Genomic DNA, 8,933 nt, shown 5'->3' with positions numbered 1-8,933 from the left:
CACGCACTGGGCCCCACAGCAACCTGCCTCCACTTCCATTCTCGTGGCCCGGAGGACGCAGGTACCCGTTCGCCACATCCTTTCCATTTCCTCACTTCTTGGAAGCCAGGGACCTGCTGAAATTTCCAGTCCTGCTTCCCTGGATGGGACGTCCCTGGAGGGCCCACAGACGCCTTTCTCTGCCCGCCCTCAGGGACTCCCAGGGACCTGCATCTCCTACTCTTCCTGTGCCCAGCGATGCACAGGCGACACCTGCCATAAGATGGTGTATTCATTTCCCTGTCAAGGGACCAGTGGGACCTGCTGCCCCATCCATCCCTGTTTCCACGGCACACAGGAACACACGAAGCCCAAGTTTTGTCACTTGGTGAGCGCGAGCATGGTTGGGGACCAGCCTTCCCTTCCATTTCTTTGTCTAGAGGTGCACAGGGACCTGCCACGACACGGCCATTCCATTCCTGCACCCAGGGAAGCACAGGGACCTGCCACCCTTCCCTTTGTATTTCCGAGATGCACAGGGATCGGGTACACAAAAATCCATCCAAGTGCGGCACACAGGGATGCACACCCACAGACTTTCCTCCGCTTCCTTTCTGGTATCCAGGGGGACACAGGGGCCGGGCACTTGATGATCATTCCATTCCCGCGCCCGGGTCCCCACTGGGGATCTGCCTCCCCTTCCATTCCTGTGTCCAGGGACACACAGGAACTCACCACAGGGCGGTCTTTTCATTTCGCACCCAGGGGCGCAAGGATCCTGCCTCCTGTCGCATTCCTGGGTCGAGGGACACAAGGGGCTTCGCCACGCATTGGCCCTTCCATCCCTGCGCCCAAGGACGCACAGGGACCCTGTGCTGCCTCTCCCATTCCTATGTCCCTGGATGCAAAAGACCGGCCACGCGATGCTCTTTCTATTCCTCTGCTTTTGGACTCACACTGACTTGCACTCCCGCGTCCAGGAGGCCGATGGACACGCCCCCGGGGCGCTCTTTTCCTTCCCAAGCGGGGACGCACAAGGCCGCGCCCACCAGAAACAGCCTCCCTTTGAATGTCTTCGTGCAGACACCGGAACGGACCCGCCCTGGCCCGGTTTCTCCATTTCCGCGCCCAGGGACGCGCAGGAATCTACCGCCACTTGCATTTCTGTTTCCGAGGCACAAGCGATCCAAGCCTCAAAAGTTTTCATTGTTGTTGTTGTCTACCCCAGCCCAGCGATGGAACAGGATCAGGCTCTCTTTCCATTCCTGTGTCCAGGGATGAATCCAGGGAGGCCAGGCGAAGGTCATCCCATTCCCGTGCCCAGAGACGTACAAGGACCTGTCTCCACGTGGATTCCTGTGTTCCAAGAACGCACAGGGACCCGCCCCGCGACAGTCTCTCCCTTCCCGCACCACGGGATCCACAGGAACCTGCCTCAACTTCCATCCACGAGGCCAGGGAGGCACAAGGCCCTGCTGCCACTTCCCTTACTGGTTCCCTGGATGCAGCGGGAGCCGCCAAGCATCGCCTTTCTCTTCCCGCGCTCAGAGTCTGGGGACCTGCATCACCTACTCTTCCGGTTTCCAGTGAGGAACAGGTGTGTTCCTTCCCGAACACTCCGGGAACAGCCTTCCTTTGAATGCCTTTGTTCAGGGTCTTGCAGGGACCCGCTCTGGCCTGGTCTCTCCATTCCCTCTCCCAGAGACGTGCAGGAATCTACCTGCACTTGTATTCGTGTTTCAGAGGCACAGGGGGACACAAGCTGCTAAGGTTTTTTTTGTTTTTTTTGTTTTTCGTTTTTCTTCCCCAGCCTGGCGATGGAAGGGAAGCAGGCTCTCCTTCCGTTCCTGTGTACAGATGAATCAGGGCCGCTATGCGATGGGCATCCCATTCCCGTGCCCAGGAATGTAGCGGCACCTGCCTCCACGTGGATTGCTCCTATGCTAGGCCTGCCAGTCTGTTTTTTCCTTTCTTGCATCAGACATGCATGTAGAGATGGCGACTTTCTCCCATAGGGACTCTTGATGTCTGACTCCCAGGTAGCTATCCCTGCCTCTAATTTGGATGCGGGGAAGGAGAGTAGGGCAAGAATATAACCAGCCTCCTACTCGCTACTTGGAGAACACAAATAGTTGGAAAGCAAGAGGAAAAATGTGGAAACTGGGCTCTGAGGTGATGAGAAGAGGGAGACCAAGCTATGTGAGAAAAAAAGAAAAACATTCACAGCTTCATTGCAAATTGTTGAGAGCTCGCTTGGAAAAACATGGAGGTGGGTGTTTATTCACCGAGTAAACATCTAACGAGCACCTTTTGTGAGCCAGGCATTGGCTGTCGAGCAATGAATAAAACGTGATCCTTGCCATCAATAGTCTGAGAGGTCCCACCAACTGAATAATTGATGGAATTCAGTCTCTTAAGTACATCAGTAGTACTACCAAGTATTAACCATCCATCTTGAATTACGTAGAAACAAGTAGAAAGTTTCATAAAATTAAATCAAAGTAGTAACAGCCTCTACAACGAATTCTGGAAGCAAAGAAGGTAAGATTTTTTGTGTGGGTTTAATGTGGAGGGGCTGACAAGAGCTGGGTGTTCAGCTCTTTAAAGCATTTTCAGCTTTCTACCTGAGCCAGGTTCTGGGCTAAGTATTGAGGATGAAAACGCTGGATAGAACACATTTACTCATAATGAAAGAGCACACAAGAGAATGGAAGCAGACATGTCAACTAGCAAACATATCATAAAATGTGTTCCAAATCTGACCACAGAATGTTACTGGAGCACAAAGGACATACTTAAAGCAAACTTGGAAGAAGGAAAGGGTTTCCCAAAAGACGTGATGGCCCTTCAAGTGAGTTTCAGATGGTGCTGAAAAGGAGTTTATTAGGTTTTATAAAAGGGAGTGAACAATGAGGGGAGACATTTAGAAAGAAAGAATAGTTCTTGGACAAGGCAGAGATTTTCAACAATTGTCTTAGGGAGTTTCATGTGTCCAGAAGGTATAAATACTTGTGGGTATGTGGAAAAAGATGAAGTCAGAGAAGAAGGCAGAGGCCAGGTCAGGAAATATCTTGTGCCCTAAACTAAGGCCATTGAACTTCATGCTGAAAGCATTGGAGATCTCTTGAAGAATTTTCAACAAACCATGTTCTGACTATGGAGAGCTGCTGCTGGAGACAAAGGGTGGGAAATAGAGTCCTGGCAACACTATAGGAACCTTTGCATCCAGGAAAGCCTGAAAACATTTCTACTCTTCTGACTTCTCAGTTACATAAGCCAATAAATAATAATAATAATAATAATAATAATAATAATAATTCTTTTCATTTTTTGCTTAAGTTAGTTGGAGTCCAACTTCTTGGACTGAAAACCCAGAGTCCTGATTAATACCAGGTCTATCACAGTAATCCAGACCAAAAATAGAATTAAAATAATGCCACAGTGGATGAAGAGGGAAAAGAGACATAAGAAAAAAAGTAAGGAAGCACCATCTATACGATCTGGTGGTTGACTGCATAGTGGGTGTGGAGAGGTAAGAGCCTTTGATAATGTCATACTTACTGGCTTGGAACACTGTGTGGCTAGTGGTGATGTCCAATGAGAAAGTGAACGTAGGTGGGAAAACAGGTTTCAGAGGAAAAATAGTAAGTTCACTCTTGGATATGTTTATGGAGATGAGGGTCGGACTTGGGCTCTAGATTTAGGAGTGGTAGATAGTGGTAGATAGAGCTATCATTGTGAATATGTTAAGCCAGAGAGAATAAAGAGAGCAAAAAAGATCACTTTTCAGTGAAAAGAGAAGGTCAAGGACACAGCCTAAGTGGATGACTGTTATATGATGGCACGCAGAGGAAAAGGAACCACAAAGGAGACTGAGGATAAGACACTGGAGAGGTTGTGTGACAACCAGGTCACGTGCCTCAAGAACTTTGACAGCGATTGAAGGAGTAAGAGTTTCAAGAGTGAAATTCTGTTCAACAGACTCTGTACTAAAAAAGACAAACAAGTGACTTATTTTCACTTCTGACTTCTAAAGTGCTTATAAATGATGTCCTTAACAATTAGCAAAATTTGAATGAACTGTATGTAAATCATAACCTTTTCTTATACTCCACTGAAAATTAAGGTTGCCGGGCAAACTGCCACCCTAACATCCAGGGACAGGCCAGGACAGACAATCACAGCCAGGGACAGTTTGCCTGGAGCCCAAGCCACTGGAGCCATAAACTGGTACGAACACTCAGCAGGTAACTTTGACACATTACTGAGTCTGAGTAGGACTAGCAGGACAGCGAGGGACACTTGGGGGCTGCAGTCTTAGGAGGGTCATCACACTTTCAGGAGTTTTACCTCCAGAACCCGCCCCCCTCCCCACAAGTTTTCACAGGAAGACATAAGGAAAACTCAGGTTTCTGATAGACTAGGCTGGCAGTAGCATTGAACATTTTGAAAGACAGGCAGTACTTTCTCCATGACAGAGTTCCCCTATTCAGCAGGGGAAAATTACCAGAGTTTTGCCATACCTGAGACCAGGGAAATTACTCAATTCTACCCCCTCTAGACTTTCAGTCTTAACTAGAAGGAGGGAAAAAAATTCTGAGACACACCAGTGAAGGTCACAGTCCAGGGACAGGGCCTACTAAAAGATAGATATTTAACATAATATTATAGAACAATTGGATTCCCCCTGCATCATACCACCACAGTAACAGGGTCTAGAATGATAGCAGTGGACTATTATACTGTTATACTGCAGTGCGAAGAGCTGTAAGGCCCAGATTCTTATTTAAGAAGGAATTTTTAGGGGCACCTGGGTGGCTCAGTCGGTTAAGCGTCCAACTTCAGCTCAGGTCATGATCTCACGGCTCGTGGGTTCGAGCCCTGTGTTGGGCTCTGTGCCGACAGCTCGGAGCCCGGATCCTGCTTCGGATTCTGTGTCTCCCTCTCTCTCTGGCCCTCCCCCACTCACGCTCTGTCTCTCAAAAATGAATATACATTAAAAACTTAAAAAAAAAAAAAAAAAGAAGGAATTTTTAGGGACGGCCAAAGACCACAGGAGAGTTACAAATAAGGATGCTGGAGGAAATTGAAACCTTGGCACTTACAGCTAGACAACCAGAACAAGCACTAAACAAAGCCCAACTCCAAGACAGATTGATAACACCTTACACCAAAGGCCTACTTCCTTAGCTCCTATTATCCAGTATATCATTCCAGCTTTCAATAAAAATGACAATGTATGAGACAAGGCAACAATATGCAGTCCGAGGAGACAAAGCAAACATCAGAACAACATTCAGACATGGTATAGATTTTAGAATCATCAAACAGGGAATTTAAAATAACTGTGATTAATATGTTAAGGGCTGGGGCGCCTGGGTGGCTCAGTTGGTTGAGCGTCCGACATCGGCTCAGGTCATGATCTCATGGCTCGTGGGTTCGAGCCCCGCGTCGGGCTCTGTGCTGACAGCTCAGAGCCCGGAGGCTGCTTCGGATTCTGTGTCTTCCTCTCTCTCTGCCCCTCCCCCTCTCTGTCTCTCTCTCTTCCTCCAAAAAAATATGTTAAGGGCTATAATGTGAAAAACATAGGCAATGGGCAAGAACAGACAGGTAGAATACGGAAGAGTGACATCAGCAAAAATAGTAGAGTAGGGAATTTGAAGGGTCTGTCCCTTCACAGAAACACCAGAAAATGGGCAAATACTATCCGAATTAACTTTGTCAGACTCTAGGAAATAAAGTTTTCTAGCAACCAAGTGAATGCGGAAAAAAAAAACAACAACAACAAAGAAAACTGAGGATAGGAGAACTCTGTGGCATTTTGACTGAGCCTCAGCCCACTCCCCTCCCCTCTGTGACAATAGTCCTGAAGACAATAAGCTGGCATTCCTGGTGTGGGTACCCTGTTCTGAGGGAGCAGAGGAGATCTTGTTCCCAAGGAATTGTATTTGTCTACTTTAACCCGTCTGGGGTTTCCCTGAGGACCGATGCAAGGTGCTTGCTTTTTTTTTTTTTTTTTTTTTTTTTTTTTTTTTTTTTTTTTTTTTTTTTTTTTTTTTTAACCTAACTCCAAACTCTCTGGTGGTGACAGAGTCGCTGGATAAGGACAAAGAGAATAAGAACCTTGAAAGCAGCAAGAAAGCGAGGGCGCCTGGGTGGCTCAGTCAGTTAAGCATCCAACTCTTTTTTTTTAATTTTTTTTTACATTTATTTATGTTTGAGATACAGAGAGACAGAGTGCAAGCGGGGGAGGGGCAGGGAGAGAGGGAGACACAGAATCCGAAGCAGGCTCCAGACTCTGAGCTGTCAGCACAGAGCCCTATGCGGGCTCGAACCCACGAGCCGTGAGATCATGTCCTGAGCTGAAGTTGGTCACCCAACCAACTGAGCCACCCAGGCACCCCTAAGCATCCGACTCTTGATCTTGGCTCAGGTCATGACCACACGGTTCATGGCATCGAGACCTGTGTTGGGCTCTGTGCTGGGCTTCTCCCTCTCCTTCTCTTTTTGCCCCTCCCCCACTCATTTTAGGCCCAAAGACAAAAATAGGTTTAAAGTGAAAGGACGGAAAAGATATTCCATGCAAATTGTAATCAAGAGACCTGAGGTGTCTATGCTAGTATTAGGCAAAATAGATTTTAATCAAAACATGTTACGTATTGATAAAAGAGTCACATCATCAAGAATTAATACAACAATTATAGACATAGTCACACCTTACAAGAGAGTCCCAAAATATACGAAGCAATGTTTGACAAACTAAAAGGAAGAAATGGGTTTACAATTGTCAAAAACCTCACTTCTCACTTTCAGTACTGGATAGAACACCTAGACAGATCAATAAGGAAACAGAAAACTTGAACAACACTATAAATCAACTTGACCTAGCAGACATATATTCCACCCCCAAACAGTAGAACATACATTTTCATGTGCACATGGACTATTCTCTGGATAGATTATACGTTAGGTCGCAAGTCTGTAGCCCACTTTTTGAGTTATTAGCTTTTTGCTGTTGAGTTGTAGGAGTTCCTTATATATTTTGAACGGCGACCCCTTATCAGATATATGCTTCACAAACATTTTCTCTCATTCCATAGGTTGCCTTTCAACTCTGTTGATTCCTTTGCTGTGCGGAAGCTTTTTAGTTTGATGTAGTCCCACTTCCCTATTTTGGCTTTTGTGGTCTGTGCTTTTAGTGTAATAGTATGAAAGCATGGCCAAGACCAATGTCATGAAGCTTTCCCTCCTATGTTTTCTTCTAGGAGTTTTATTTTAAGTCTTCCATTTGTCTTGAGTCCATTTTGAGTTGACTGTTGTTGTACGAGATGTAGGGTCGGATTTAATTCTTTTGCGTGTGGATACCCAGTTTTGCCAGTTCCATTTGTTGAAGAGATTATTACTGCCCCATAGCAAATTCGCGGCACCCTTGTCAAAAATCAATTGACCATATATACATGGACTTATTTCCAGGCTCTCTATTCTGTTCCACTGGTCTAAATGTCTACTTTTATGCCAGTACCATACTGTTTTGACCAGCTTTGTAATATATTTTGAAATAAGGAAGAATTATGCCTCCAGTTCTGTCCTTTTTTCCTCAAGACTGACTTGGCTATTCGTTGTCTTTTGTGGTTCTACACGAATTTTAGAATTGGTTTTTTTCTATCTCTATGTTTAAAAAGCCAGTGGGACTTTGACAGGATTGCGCTGAACCTATGGATTGCTTTGGGAAATATGGACATTTAAACAATGTTAAGTCTTCTGATCCATGAACATGGGGTGTCTTTCCATTTGTTTGGGTTTTTAATTTCTTTCATCAGTGTTTTGTAGAAAATGGGCTAAGAACTTGAACAGACATTTCTCCAAAGAAGACATACAAATAGAACAACAGATATATGGGGAAAAAATGCTCAAAATTATTAATCATCAAGGAAATGTAAATCAAAACCACAGTGAGGTATCACCTCACACCTGTCAGAATGGCTATTATTTTTTAAACAAAGACAACAAGGGTTGGCAAAGATGTGGAGAAATTGGGACCCTTGTATACTGTTGGTGGGAATGCGAAATAGTACAGTCGTTATGGAAAATAGTATGGAGGCCTCTCAAAAAATTAAAAATAGAACTATCAGATGATCCAGTAATCCCACTTCTGAGTATTTATCCACAGTTGCTGAAATCAGGGTCTCAAGGAGCTATTTGCACTCCCATGTTCATTGAAGTACAATTCACAACAGCCAAGATAGGGAAACAACCTAAATGTTCCTTGACAGATGAATAAAGAAAATGTGGTATACACACGCAATGGAATATTATCCAGCATTAAGAAAAGAAGGGCGCTCACTTCGGCAGCACATATACTAAAACGGGGCCTATACAGAGAAGATGAGGACGGTCCCTGCACAAGGATGACACACAATTTGCGAACTCTTCCCAAGAGTTTCTCAAGAAATGCCACGAAAAAAAAAAATCTGCAAAATGGGACAACACGGATGAACCTTGAGGACATTATGCTAAATCAAGTAAGGTAGTCACAAAAAGTCAAATGCCATACTATTCCACTTACATGAGGTACCTAAAATAGTCAAATTCATAGAATCAGAGTGGAAGGAAGGGTGGTTGCCTGGGGCTGGGGGGAGGGGGAAACAGGGAGTTGCTAAGCGATGGGCATCAAGTTTCAGTTAAGCAAGATGAGTAAGTTCCAGAGATCCACTGTGCAATGCTGTACTTATAGTCAACAATAATGTAACATCCACTTCACAATTTTTAAGAGGGTAGGTCTCATATTCAGCATTTTGCTAAAATAAAATTTAATTTAATTTTTTTAAATGTTTTTATTTATTTTTGAGACAGAGAAAGACAGAGCATGAGCAGGGGAGGGGCAGAGAGAGAGGAAGACACAGAATCTGAAGCAGGCTCCAGGCTCCGAGCTGTCAGCACAGAGCCCGACGCGG

The 8,933-nt window shown here is 45.2% G+C and overlaps 1 non-coding gene across 1 annotated transcript; it reads left to right on the top strand.

Annotated features, from left to right (window-relative positions):
* Nucleotides 1–8,315: 8,315 nt before the first annotated feature.
* LOC115507942 lies at nucleotides 8,316–8,422 on the top strand. The gene has a single exon (XR_003966859.1). It is a non-coding gene; the product is annotated as a U6 spliceosomal RNA (small nuclear RNA).
* The last annotated feature ends 511 nt before the right edge of the window (nucleotides 8,423–8,933 follow it).

Source organism: Lynx canadensis, chromosome X (assembly GCF_007474595.2).
Source record: "Lynx canadensis isolate LIC74 chromosome X, mLynCan4.pri.v2, whole genome shotgun sequence".
Classification (NCBI taxonomy): domain Eukaryota; kingdom Metazoa; phylum Chordata; class Mammalia; order Carnivora; family Felidae; genus Lynx; species Lynx canadensis.
This window is presented reverse-complemented; position numbering and strand designations above follow the sequence as displayed.